The following is a 15,295-nucleotide window of genomic DNA, read 5'->3' as shown; positions in this document are numbered from 1 at the left end:
CTACCACTTTTTAGGTTTTATTTTTATGGTGCCTTTAAATATTGCCAGTTTCACTTGCTTCTCAAATGAATGAAATATTTGTATATCTTTTGAATATGGGTTTGAGAATTTGGCCCAAGATATTGTCAGTCTTTGAGTAATGACAATTAGGATAAATCTGGCAGTACTCAAAAAGTCATATTTATTTTTTGTCAAGGAAAAAATTCAAATTTTTTTAAAAAAGTAGTTGCTCTCAAATTAATGTTGCATTTACTGTTTCTTCTGCAGTGGTATATTATGGAAGGGAGGGGTATCACTTAAAATATTACTTGCTTCAAATGTGGAGCTTCTTTTGATTTAGATCATTCCTTGGAAGCAGAATTTGTTAGCATGTTTAATTTTCAGTAAAGGAAACACTCCATGAAATCATAGAAGTCCTATATAATAGCTGGTGACCTTTAGTTTTACAAACCTTGACCCTCTAGGCTTCCTGGAACTCACAAGATGAGATGATCTTTCATACTGCTTCCTTGCAGTGCTGAGCAATGTGAGAGCTAGGGTGCAATGCCTTACTTCTTTTTCCCAATGGATAGATGTATAGCCCTTTCTATGTGCCAAACACTGCTAAATGGAAGAAATACAAGTGCAAAAGCAAGATCATCACTGCTCAGAAGTTTATATTCTAGCAGAAGTAGACAAGATGTAGAAGGGAGTGGCTTTGCAAATGTTTTGATTTGGAAAATCTGAAGGATGACATGGGGAGAAAATTGACTCGCCTTGACCAGAAACAATAGACAGTATTGATTGAGTTATTATTCAAAGAGCAAAAGAGAAGAAAGAGAAGAAAATGGGCAGAAGTTCACATGAAAGAAAGGGAATGTCCAAAACAGGTGTCCGCATGGGATGTGAAGTCCCTCTGGGAGTTAGTGGGCCATGTGCTTTTTCTCTTACTATCTCACTTGGCAAGGTGAATCCTTCAAAGATCTAGTTGGTGGAATTAGTGCAGGAAAATTTGAAAATTATTCACATGAATACTTGAAAGAATAAGTGGTAAAAATTATCTGTACTCATCTTTATCTATAATAATTTATTTTTTAACAATTATCAATATCATAATTTTTCCTTATAATCATGACAGATCATCTCTCCTCTATCTTTCCTTTTCATTGATGCTATTCAAATTATACTGATATATTTTCAAATTCAAAAGAAACCTGCATTCCTCACCATGGTCAAACATCTTTAAAAATATCTGAGGTCATTATTAGTGGTACTAAGTAGTGTTTAAAATAATTATTAATGCAAAATATTAAAATTAGTCAGTTGGTGGAGTTTTATAAACAGTTTAGGCAGTAATGGAATCTTTAACTCATTTTCTCTTCTTATTCTAACCTCATCAGAAAATCAGCAGACTAATCAGGTCTTTTCTCAAATTGATGTTTTCTTTCCCTGTGGCCCTTGAAGTCATTAGACAGTCAAACTCTTGCAAGTGAAGTGAATGTGATGTGAGAGACAGAATTAACTAAATTCATATTGAGTTGGTCCTTATAATAGAGGCATCTATGATAGTCCTGAGTCACAGCCTAAACCAAGGATAACCATATTCAGACTGAGTAAAAATTAAAGTAAGCAAGTAAATTATGTGTGACATGGAAATCACACCTCGGGACAACTACCAAAATAGGCAAAGAATCAGCTTGTGCAAGTGCATGTAAGTGGAAGTATATGTTCATGCACACAAACATATCTTTGTAAAGGGTGAGTGGCAATGATTACTTCCTACTAATACTTATCTATTAAAAGGGAAAGTCAGACATGGTAGCATTAATAGAGTGGAACATAACTACAGCGTTAGCAAGCAGGTTGTCAAGTACAGGCTTAGAGGGCTGAGAATTTTCAAGTAAAATGATTACTGAAGCTAAAGAGCCAAAGTAGTCTTAACCTGATCTCTGAATCTGGAATTTTGCATGCTCTCAAGAGTTGCAAATAGACAGGACCACCATGCTAAATTTAGACTTTCTAGCTCTGCAACTGGCATTTTGGAACATTTGGTCCATAACGATAAGTCATCACTTTTGCTAAATACAACACAGGAAGAAAATTCATGGAGAGATCCAATTAATGTACCAGGCTGCCAAGAGGCACTGTCACAGTCCTTGAGGATAAGAGGATCATAATAAAGTTCTTTACTTTGCATGATTAATCTTCCTAAAATACCATTTTTATTATGTTATTCCTCAAAAACTTTCACAATGTTTCCTTTTGCTTACAGGATTAAGTCAAGGTGTTCTACAATCTGTTTCACTTTACCATCAAAGTTTAGCTCTCATTGCTCCCCAATACATGCTCAGCCCCAGCATTGATTATCTGCAAATATGTCTCAATCATGTCCTACTCTAGACCTTTGTTCATGGGCTCCTTCTTTCACCTTGAAGACCCTCCCTCCTCCTCCTCCTCTTCACTTACCTAAATGCTCCATGTATACATATTATCTCACTTTAGAAAATAAGAATCTTGAAGTCAGAGACTGATTAATTTTTGTCACTGTATTCCTACTCCTTTCCAGAGTACAGACCTTAAATAAAAGTATGCTGATTGATTCTACCTAAGAATTACTGCTTGTAAGAGGTCATCCCTGACCACTGGGCTAATATTAACCTGCTTTCTCTGTACAACTCTAACATTTAGTCTGCAGTTTTCTTTTTTTGCATTTATCTGTCATATATGTTGGCCTTCTCTCATCATTTCTGGAGGATCCACAGTCTAATATTACTTTACCATAACTCTCTGTGACACATATATTCCTAATCATATAGAAAGAACTCAATGAATGAATGAATATAAGCTTTAGAGATTATAAAATTGCTTTCACATCCAATATTTTACTTGAGCCTTATAGATCACTTTCAGATAAGGATGGGAAATATTTATTATCCCTATTTTCAGAAAGGGAAGATGAGGATTAAAGAGACTAAGTGGCTTGCTTATAAACATGTAGTGGGTAAACAGATGAAGCAGTACTATGAACCACCATCTTTACACTTAAGTCCAAGGAGTTCTACTCTATGGGCCCTACCCACCCACTCCTGCTGTTTCTCAACAAGAATAAATGGTCAACAAATTTGGAGTACAGAATTCAGCAAATTCAAGATAAGTTCATAGAACTGGACTTCCAGAATAGAATGCAGAATTGGAAGGAAAGAGAGGAAGTGCTATTGGATGTTTCTAGATCTTGTCATTTTGTAATAACAGAAAACCTCTGCTTCTATATCCTGAACAAAGATAGAACACTGTCAACCCTGGTGATTTTCAGATCTGTCCCTCTGACCCCTATGCTTACCTTCCATTTAGCCCATTCCATTGTCATCAAAAAATTTCCAGAGTTTGTGTGAGGAGAGAACACAAGAGAGATGAGACAGCATAACCTGAAAACTGCTTCCCTTCTTGTATTGATGATGTCTGAGAGAGCAGAAAGTTCTGTGCACATTATGGGCAGCTGAATGAGAGAGGAAGAGTGTGAAAAGGGTTAGCATGGGCACAATAATAATAATAATGGAATTAGCATCATATGACCTGGGGTATTTGAATCTCTGTGCTAACACTTGCTAGTTGTGTGACCTTGGCAAATCATTTATCCACTCTGGGCCCCAGCTTCCTTGGGTATAAAATCAGAATGATAATACAAGCACATTGGCAAAATGATAATACTTGAAATGCATTCCTCACTAGAGTGTTGTAAAAAAATATTGCTTGGTTAACCTATTCCAAAAGCATAGTATGACCATAGCACTTCCCTGCTACCTAAAGTATAATAGTTCCCTTTAACCTCAAGATTAAAAATACAAAAGTGTTTAGTTTTTAAAGCCCTTCACAACTTGGTGTCAGCCTAGCTCTCCAGTCTTATTATAAATATACATACATACATATGTGTGTATGCACATGTGCATATTATATACTTTACTTTCCATATCTCTCCCCCCATACACTTGCATGCATACCCCTACCACATACACACACATACACACACACATGCATATATGCAGATACTTCCAACTAGTACTAATGGCTTTCTTTCCATTCCCCGGATGGCATTCCATCTCCAGTCCCTATGCCATTGCATAGTTGACCCTTCTTCACCTCTACCCCTTATAATCCCAGTTTCCATCAGTTCAAGGTGGCACAGTGGATAGAGCACCAGCCCTGGAGTCAGGAGTACCTGGGTTCAAATCTGGCCTCAGACACTTAATAATTACCTAGCTGTGTGACCTTGGGCAAGCCACTTAACCCCATTTGCCTTGCAAAAATCTAAAAAAAAAAAGCTCAGTTCAAGTCACCTCTTACATGAGGCAACTCATGTAGTCCTTGCTGAGACCCCCACTTCTATTTTCATGCTCAAAATTACCTTCTTTCATGTACACGTTCTCTCCTCCTTGAGAGCAGAGAATATTTCTTTTTTTTTTGTATACTCATCACCGATTCTGGAAAAAGAAGGCACTTCATAAGATAGTCTTTCTTGTCCCATAGGATGGCAGTAGCCAGGGCATTGATGGAGTATCCCAAAGGTATACAAAAAACCTCCATGTCTCATACATGAAGTCTGAGAAGGGAGTTCATAGGCAGTGTTTATAGAATCATATATAGATTTGGGGATATAAGGTATTTTTGAGGTTATCTAATCAAAATATTTCATTTCATAGTTGAAGAAACTAAAACTCAGAGAGACAAGATTACTTGATCAAAGACCTTTGGGCAGTAAGTTCCAAAGTCAAGATTTCAATCCAGACCTTCTAAGTCCATATCAAGTCCTCTTTCTATTCTACAATGCTCTTTTTTCCCATTAGAAGATAGAACTTTCCTAGGTAGCACAATTCTAGGATGTAGCCTCCTAACAAGAGAAGGGAGTTTTCTAGAGCATTTCCATTTTGAGGAGTTCTTTGAACCACATATTTTGTGTATAAAAATATCCCATCCAAAAAAAATTATTTTTAGGAGCATGCCTCCTATAGAGAAAAGGAGAGTGCCTACTCATATCTCTCTCCTCTTTGTTTTATCTAAAATATAAATTAGGGACTAAAGTCACAATATGGGAGAATAGGAGAGAAGAACCTTGTCATCATCCCCCCTACCCCACTACTAAGTTAGCTGGACAGTAAAGATCTGGTAGAAACAAGTCTGCCCATTCAGCAGCATCAAAGTATGTTTCCCTTCCAAAGGAAGTCCAAACCATGGTATAGCAATGAAATTGGAGGACACTAAGACTATGAGAAGGGGGGACCCATTGGAGAAAGAAATATATTTTTGATTATTTATGAGCTATCATGAGTTCCTTTATATGTTTTCTGCATTTATGAGCTCTGTAAATCTTTTCTGTCTTCTATATTTTCTGTGGAGTAAAATAAAACTTGCCCTGGACCTAATAATATTGCTACTTTGGGTGCCTACATGGAAGTTGGGAAATTGCATTTATTCACCACACTTATATACGTGTGTGTATGTGTGTGTGTGTGTGTGTGTGTGTGTGTGTGTGTGTGTGTGTGTTCCATAAGAGTTGATTGTAGATTTCCTAAAGTAAATTCTGGGTGGGGTTTTATAACAATCCAAAGAGAATGATGCATTTTAGATTTGTTCCCAAGACTAAATCTGGTTCATGTAAATCTATAGTTTGGGGGGCCATGGATCATGGACCATAATTATAACTAAATGTATTTCTTTTTTTTTTACATCTACAGACCAGGGTAGATTGTGTTTTTAAGATGAGCCTATGCAGGGTTCCTTTTCAGAATAAGATGATTAGGATGATATTTATTCCTTTTCTCCCAGTGATTTTACCTGGGTCAACAGTATTAATTATAAGCTATATAAAAGGCAGGTAAATATTTATTCTTTTCTATTTCTTCATAGAATCTTAAGAGTTACAAAGTTCCTCAGAGGTCCTCTGAGATCAATTCATACCTAAAGCATGAATTCTGTCTTCAACATCCCTAACAGGTTCCCATCTCTTCTTTGCTCACATACTACCAAGGATAGAAAACATTACTTTGCAAGCTCATTCACTCTACTTTTGGTCAGCTCAAATTATTAGAAAGCTAATAGTTACTTTAGTTTGAGTTTTTTATGATTATGTTTTTTTCCAAATATTTTTTCCACTAATAGTAACTTTGAATGCAAAAATGATTTCCTATAGCTTCTCCAAATAAATAACATTATAGGGTGTTCAGGGGTGGGGGTGGGGAGGAGTGGAGAATAAGAACATATTAAAGAGAACCTATCTGAAGTCCTGATTTTGTCCTTTGTTCTCAAAGACCACAATGGCATCAGGGAAGTGATGCCATGACAAACAGGTGAATTGGATTTGTGCTATGCTAAGTCATCAGCCTCACTGTCTCCTCTGGAGTCATCTGGGTCCAGTGATCAGATAATCTGAAATCCTACACAATTATTAACAGGAGCTATTATTCATCTAGTAGAATAGGTCCAGGAAGAATACATTGATTGAAATCCATACATTTGACTTCATATTTCTAAACCCATTAAGTGGCAACCAATATCACAATCAGAAAAACTTGATTGACCCCAGAGCAAGATTGCAGAATTGAGGCAGTCAGAGCATCCTCAATGTAATAAAAATATAATGGTTTTGTTTTATGATGGGTTTGGAGCTAATTATTGATCATATTAAAGTTGAAGGATGTCTTCTAAAGTCATAGACAGTCTATATTCAATTAAGAGGGCACTATTCATTGAGTGTCTCACAACATACAGACCCCCATCCCTATATGGAATCACTGAGAAAGCATATCCCAGGAAATGGGCCCAATTTTTCACTCATGGTGGATTTCACCATCTTTGAGAGATGGTTTCCACTCACAGGTTGTGGGATGCAGCATCCATAGTTCCTCAGGGGGGTTCACTGTATACACAAAACGGTGAACAAAAGAAGATAGAGTGCCCATAAGCTCCTGATATGGTCACCATAGCAACCAGCCTAGATCTGGTCCATTTTATTCACGCACAAAAACCAGTTCAGTTAACACTGTGGGGAGGTGGGAACAGCTTAGATTAACCAGGCTGTCTCTTCTTGCCCTAAGCAATCTATTGGATAAGACCTTGCATTAGGCAAAGGTCTTCACTGTGACAAAGCAGAGGATTTGTTAAGCTTTCTGAAATCTCACTGGGCCCATTTAACTTGTAGTGTCGGATAAGAAATTGCTCTTCTCCAGACAGATCTGAAGTTTCACTCAAACTCAGTTTGAACGTGATAATGGTCAGGCCATAAGTAAACAGTCATCCCAATTACCTTCCACCTTCCTCACCTGGAAAGTCTGATCCAATGTTTCAGAAGAATAGGGAAACCTAATAGTAGTTACAATCAACTTAGTCTGATCCTATGACTCACCAGACTAGCAAATAGACTAAATTTTAAATGGAAACATTTTTTTAAATTGCCTTGCAATGTTTTTACTACTAATTCATACACACACATAAATATAAAGAGTTTCTTAATCCTTTTTCCCATTTTAAGAATATTTGGAACCCAAAGAGAAATCCCTGGGGAATCAAAATAGAAGCAACAACAGCATGTACATGTAAATGAAAAAAATCAAATTCATATAAAGAGCATGCAAATGGTACTGCTGGGGAATACCTTAAAATATACATAAGAAGCAATACTAATGACTGTAATTATCTCTATACTTCCACTGAAGTTTTACTCTGGTACCTACTCTTACCCTGGTACCTTCTTGTACCATAGACATGGTTCTAGATTCCCAAAGGTTATTCCACCAGAGCCCAAGCTTTGACAGGATTCAATGTTGTTCAGTTGTTTTTTCAATTGTGTCCTACTCTGAGTGATTCCACTTGGGGTATTCTTGGCAAAAATGCTGTAGTAGTTTTGTCATTTCCTTCTCCAGCTCATTTTACAGATGAGGAAACAAAGAATGTTAGGTGATTTGCCCAGGGTCACACAGCTAGTTAGTGTCTGAGGCTAGATTTAAACTCAAAAAGATAACTCTTCCTGATTTTATGAAATTCCCCACAAAGCAATAGGTAGTTATTGGACATGTCAATCTGGATGACCCATGACAGTCTTAAACTCACTATGTCCAAAACTGAACTCATAATCTTTCTCTAAAATCTTCACCTCTTTCTTCATTGTCTTTTATTATTATGGATACTCACCATTCCAATCACACAGACTGTCCTCACCATCATCCTCAACTATTCATTCTCCTGCTTTATCAATTATCAATGCTATTAACAATTCTGTTTTCTTTACATCTCTTGTTGATAACCCCCTTCTCTTCTCAAAGAAGTCAATTACTCTGGTGTAGGTCCATATCACTTCATGTCTGGACAATTGGAACACCCCGCTGGTTCCTCTCCCTATCTCAAGTTCCTCCCCAATCCAATTAGCTGATATATTGATCTTAGTCAAAGCACAGGTCTGATCATGTATCCCTCTGAATTCAACAACCTCCAATGGTTCTCTATTACCTCCGTGACCAAATATAAATCCTCTAGCTTTCAATACCCTTAATAAGCCTGATGCCATTCTACTTTTCCAGTATTCTATCACCTTCACCTATTCTACAGTCCATTGACACTATCCTCCTTCCTATTCTTCATACACAATTCTCCATACTCTAAGCATTTTTGCTAACTATTCTTAGCTGTGCCTAGAATTTCTTTCCTTCCTCAGCTCTGCCTCTTCTGAATTCCTTCAAGCTTCAGCTAAAATTCCACCTTCTGTAAAAAGCCTTTGTTAATCCTCCTTAGTACTTTCCCTTAGGTATATCTTATATACATAAACACATAGACATATATATATATATGTGCAGGTATGCATATAAATTATGAGAATAAATTAGTGGTGCAGTGGCTAGAGTACCTGGTCTGTAGTCAGGAAGATCTCAGTTCAAATCTAACCTCACACTTATGAGTTGTATAACTCTAACTTAATAATAATTTGATAATAATAATAATAATAACTTAATCTTTGTATGCCTCAGTTTCCACAATTGTAAAAATGGAGGTAGTAATAGTATTTACCTACCAAGGTAGTGGCAAAGATCAAATAAGATAACAATTGTAAAATGCTAAGCACATTGCCTAAAACATGATATACATACATATTATATAATATATATATAATACAGATATATGTCTAAACACAGATACATATACACATATACATATGCATATAAACATACCTACACATATATACAAATATACATATATAGCTATCTAAATGTATATATAAATATAAGGATGTGTGTGTGTATATATGTATACATTAGCAATCATTATTTTTCTATTAGATGGTGAACTCCTTGAGGACAGGGACTGTCTTTTGTCTTCTCTTGTATCTCCAATGCTTCACACAGTGCCTGCTATATAATAAGTGCTTAGCGAATGTCCAATTGATCAATCCACTGATTGATACATAGTTTGAATACAGTTTGCAAGTTGTTTCCCTCATTAGTCTATTAACTTTGCTTCTCTTTGTAACCCCCTTGCTCAGTAGTGTCTGACTCTTAGGATGTTCTTGATGATGATGATGATGATGATGATGACAGTTGTCCTTTGTTCTTGAAGACCATTATATTAGGGAGGTGGTGCATGACAAACACATGAATTGGATTTGAGTGAGGTGGTGCTGGACTAAGTCACCAGCCTCACTTTTCCCTTCCATAACCATCTGGGTCCAGTGACCAGATATGGATGGATCAGGATGATTGGAAATGGCTGGCTCTGAATTTGAGGCAATCAGGGTTAAGTGACTTGCCCAAGGTCACACATCTAGTAAGTGTCAAGTGCCTGAGGCTGGATTTGAACTCAGGTCTTCCTGACTCCAAGGCTGGTGCTCTTATCTACTGTGCCACTTAACTGCCCTCCTATTTGAATAACTTTGGTAATATTCTTAACAAATGCTTATTGACTGGACCAGACTGGCCATAGTTACTTGCTTATTAAAGTTTGGATGTATCTTATCATATACTTGAATAGGGTTGAAATCATGGATGCTCACTTGATATTGAATTATATAAACAATATCTCTCCCGTTTTTTGTCCCAAATCTAGAAAGTCATGACACCACTAGGAATAAGTGGTCTTTTGCAATGTGAATTAAGAACAATCAAAAAGACTTCCCATCCCAAAATGTTTCTGTCTGGCCTCTCTCCTTCCAGAAGGGGCACAGTGTTAAATTAAGCCTGAGCAAGAGGTTCAAGCCATTTGTAATTTTAAAAAATTATTTTAGATATTATCACACTATATATGATGATAATATTGCTGTTTAGTTATTTCAGTTGTGTTCAACTCTTCATGAAACCATTTGGAGTTTTCTTGGCAAAGATACTGGAGTAGTTTGCCATTTTCTTCTCCAGTTCATTTTACAGATGAGGAAACTGAGCAAACAGAGGTAAGTGACTTACCCAAGGTCATCACAGCCAGTAAGTATATTATTATAGTAATCATTACCATAGATAATCTTCCCAGAATAGATCACTGGCTCTTTGGAAGATGAAATACAAGATAGGTTTGGTTTCCATAAGGAAAGATCATACAACTGTGCCAAGCCTAAGGGGTAGAGAGAAGGGTGCAAGCTCACATTTCATGTGCCTAGGACTCAATTGGTCTCAACCATTTGGTTTCCAAAATGTTTTCACTAATCTATGCCTCCTTCTTCCTATACCCCAGAGTGTCTCATGAGCCCTTTGAAAGAAGGGAAAGGAGACAACAGCTTTGATCACGATTGGTTGCAGCAGTTTTAACTACAGAGATTTTCCTTCCATCAATCAGCCCACAAGGCAGCATGCTGCCCTACAAGTTGGGGTAGGCAAGTTTAATTCCTGACTGCTCCTTGTACCTGTTTGACTAGTGAAAAGAGAAGAACAAGAAGTATTTACTTTATTCTAGGTACTATGCTAAGCATCTTACAAATGTCATTCCATTTGATTCTCTTAACCATGGGCGGTAGGTGCTATTATTATCCTTTTTTGGCAAATGAGAAAACTAAATCAAGTAGCAGCTAAATGACTTGCTCAAGGTCACACAGCCCTCAAGTATCTGAGGTCAGATTTGAACTGAGATCTTTCTGTCTCCAAGACCAGAGCTCTAACCCAGGAAGAGGGTAAGTGCACGCATATATGTATGTATGTATGGTATTTATATGTATGTACATATGGATAGTATGTGTATATATATGCATGGAATGTATGATATGTATAGGTGTGTATATATACAATATGTGGGTATATGTGTGTATGTGTTTCTATATGCATGGTAATTACGACACGTCTTGGTTCTAGAGAAGATAATAGAAAATTTGCCACCCCTCTTTAATTACATATTTGGCGGACTGAGAAGAGGAGAAAGAAGATCAGTATTAGCTGAGCAATATTCAACATACTCTCAGAGAGTCACTGTACTGGTTGGTTTTACTTTTAGCTGGTTTTTTTCTTTTTTTTGCAAGGGAAGGATTGAAAGTAGAAAAGGATAGGATGGAAAGGAGAATATTTAGAAATGATTGAGATATAAAAACAAAAGGCATTAATAAAAATAGAATTGAATAGAAAAAAAACAAATTGGAGAATATCCATGTAGTTGAATATTTCACCAGAAGAAACAAAGAAAATGAGGAATTCAGTCAGACATGGGAATATGTGAATGGATTGAAGATTGAAACAAAACAAAACAAAACAAAACCAGAAGAACAATATACACAATCACTATAATATTATAAATAAAAATAACAGTGAAAGCCAGCTGAACTCTAATTATAATGACCAATCTCAGACCTGGAGAAGAGATGTTGAAAATCATTTGTTTCCTTCCAGTAGAGAGAGAAGGAATAAAGATGCAATATATTGCATACACTGTCAGATGAAGTTGCTATTGGTTAATTTTGACTATTTTTAAATTTTTATGCTATGAAGAAGGTTTTAATTGAGTAGAAAGCAGTTTTAGGAATTGATTATGATGGGGGGAGGATAAATAAAATTTCCCCTGGAAAGGGAAAGATGAAAAATAAGTATGGGAAAGAAAAAAGGACTGCAAAAAATAAATCAATTCTTTTATCATTGCCTTCCCTTCCTCCACTCTAGATATAGAGATCTTCCATGTTCCCAAAGAACTGAGGAGATTCTAGCCCTCTTTGGAATGGATTCTACTAAGAGAGATTAGGATTATAAACACAGAATGCTTGCTATCACAATATTTTGTGCTTTTCTAAGCTCTTTATTAATTAATTGGAGGATGAAACTGGTGGCAGTGATGAGGAAGATGATAATGACTGATTAAGCCCATCTTTTTGCCAACTGTTCTCTCATTCTCCCCCCCCCCCCCCATCTCTGCTCACTAAAAAATACTTTCAGGGGAAATTGCTCAGTGGACCCAACACAAACAAGACCCAAAAGTGATGGGACATTCTACACATCCAGGGGATAAGAAGTCTGCAAGGTCTGATACACTCAAAACCACCTCATTATGAAACAGAGGTGGGAGTGTCTAGAACACAATACAGTGATAAAGAAGCTAAAGGGCAAACAGAAGGATTAATTGGAGTAGCAGTGTAGCTAAAAGGATTAAATTCAGGGCCCAGAGCAGAATATCTGAGTTTAAACCATAGAACTACCACCAATTTTCTAGACAGTTTAAAGAGCCTGTACTTAACCAAGGCCTCAGTTTCTTCTTTTGAATGTCAGAGATTTTTTTTAATCAGCTCCCTCAGGGAATTTTAAGAGAATTCATCAGCATATGATCACCTTAAAAAATTCTAGTAAATATGTGAATCTTCCCTTAAGTTTTGATTTAATGCCTCTTCCTGGTGTGATAGTGGCCCACAAAAGGTTATGAGGCAAGGCAAGTCCTTGAAACTGAACAGATTTTGAGTAGATGTGAAAAGATTGGGTTAAAGAGGGTTATTCTAAGCCAGAAGGTAAAAATTTTTTGCAACCACAGCTACTCATGAAGATTATCAAACTGAGATGCTAAGGCTTGAAATCTGTAATATTAGAGGGAAGACTCTGATGACAACACTGATGATAATTTTTGAAATCTTGTACAATGACAAGAGTTGGTTCATTACTTTCAAAAAGCAGTTGGGGAAGAGAACTAGTGTTTATAAAGGGTCTATTCTGGCCTAGGCACTGTGCTGAGTCCTTTACAATTATCTCATTTAATTTTCATAACAACCCTGAAAAGTAGCTTCCATTATCATTTATTTTGTTGCTGTTGTTCAGTTGTTTCAGTTGAGTCTGACTTTTTGTGACCCCCATTTGGGGTTTTCTTTGCAAAGAGACTGAAATAGTCTCCCATTGCCTTCTCTAGCTCATTTTAAAGATAAGGAAACTGAGGCAAACAGGGTTAAGTGAGTTGCCCAATGTCACACAACTTATTTCTAAGACTGAATTTGAATCCGTCTTCCTGACTCCATGCTCCAATACTTTATCTCCTGAACCACTAAACTGTATTTAGTTAAAGCTAGTCTCCCAAGCTTAAAAGTGCCTAGAGAATGAAGTAACTTTGGAATGTATTATTCATGATTATGTGGTATAAGATATGAATAATATGAGGCCCCTGATCTACTATTACATTTACTCCTAAGCTTCTAAACCTTTTAAAGCAAAATTTCTTGGGAGAGATGTGTTTAGGAAAGAGCAGGTTGGTAGTGGAGAAGGGAGTCAGGAAAACATGAACTGGTAACAACACATTTGCTTGTTTTGGGACATAATCTCACCAAATATCATTCCCTAATGGTACATTTATATTTGAATACTTGATACCTCAGCTGAATATTCAGGTATATAAAAGGAAAGACTCATGGAACAAAGGAACTACACTAATAAACACAAGGGAGATATAACCAGGAAAACTTGACCTAGAAGGCTAGTAGCCATTAGAACTTGGAATCAAGAAGCTCATGTTTTAAATCCCACCTTAAACTTTTACAGGATGGAGTATGAGAAACCCTCAGTTTCCTTGTATAATAATATCTAGTTTTTAATATACTAGCTAATGCTTTACAAATATTACTTCATCTCTTCAAAACAACCCTGAAAGGTAGCTATCGTGTCCATTTTACTACCAAGGAAACTGGGTTAGAAAGAGGTGAAATGACTTACCCAGGGTCATATACTTGAAATGTACATTTTTGAGGCTACATTTGAACTCAGGTATGCTTTGATTCCAAGCCCAGGCTCTATCCACTGTGCCACCTGAGCATAAAGGTTCTCCCTTCATTATCCCTTGCTCTTCTTTTCCAGTCATCTAGCCCTCTGAAATCATCCTTCAGAGCATTTCTCTTGTGTATTCCTTATTTGTTAACTTGGACAGATAAGTGGTTCAGTGGACTGCAAGCTGACTTTAGAATCAGTAAAGACCTGAGTTTAAATAGGCAAGGCACTTAACCCCATTTGCCTCAGTTTCCTCTTCAAGAGTAAGAAAATGGGGGCACCTAGGTGGCACAATGTATAGAGCACCAGCCCTGGAGTCAGGAGTACCTGAGTTCAAATCCTACCTCAGACACTTAATGATTACCTAGCTGTGTGGCCTTGGGCAAGCCACTTAACCCTATTTGCCTTGCAAAAACAAATGAGTAAGAAAATGGCAAATCCATTCAGTATCTTTGCCAAGAAAATTCCAAACAAGATCACAAAGAGTCAGATACAACTAATCAACCAAACAACAACGTATCCTTTTTCACCCTTTGGGTACTTGAAACATTCATGCTTTATAGACTGTATCATTTGCTACCATACAGTATTAAATATACCATTGTAAAAATGAAGGCCTTTTGTTGAAAGGAGAAGCTTAGAGTCATTAAAAGCACTGTACCATTTTTCCAAAGGTGACTGAAACTGCTGTCCTCTCCCTTTTGATTTATGATTCCAGCTCATTTTCCATATGCAGTGTTGGTTCAAGAAATAGATAGATGATAGATGGATAGACTAGATGATAGATAATATATAGATACATACATACGTACACACATACACACACGGAAAGAGATAGGTAGATGGATATATATATGTACATATATATATATATATATATACAAATACAAATGCTATAAGAAATGCATGTATATGCATAAATATGCATATAGATAGAACAATCATGTGCATTGCCAATTCAACTGCATAGCATCATCTGTATCATTATTCTTCAACCTCTCTAGTACGGATCGTTGGTCAAGCTCTTTTGTGTGATTACAAATCTTCTTTGAAAAGACTCTGTTGATGCAATATCATCCCCAAACAGGAACATTTGGAAAGCTTTATCATCTATGGAGAATCACTCTTCCATGTGCATT

The sequence above is a fragment of the Macrotis lagotis genome, chromosome 1 (assembly GCF_037893015.1).
Source record: "Macrotis lagotis isolate mMagLag1 chromosome 1, bilby.v1.9.chrom.fasta, whole genome shotgun sequence".
Lineage (NCBI taxonomy): Eukaryota > Metazoa > Chordata > Mammalia > Peramelemorphia > Peramelidae > Macrotis > Macrotis lagotis.
This window is presented reverse-complemented; position numbering follows the sequence as displayed.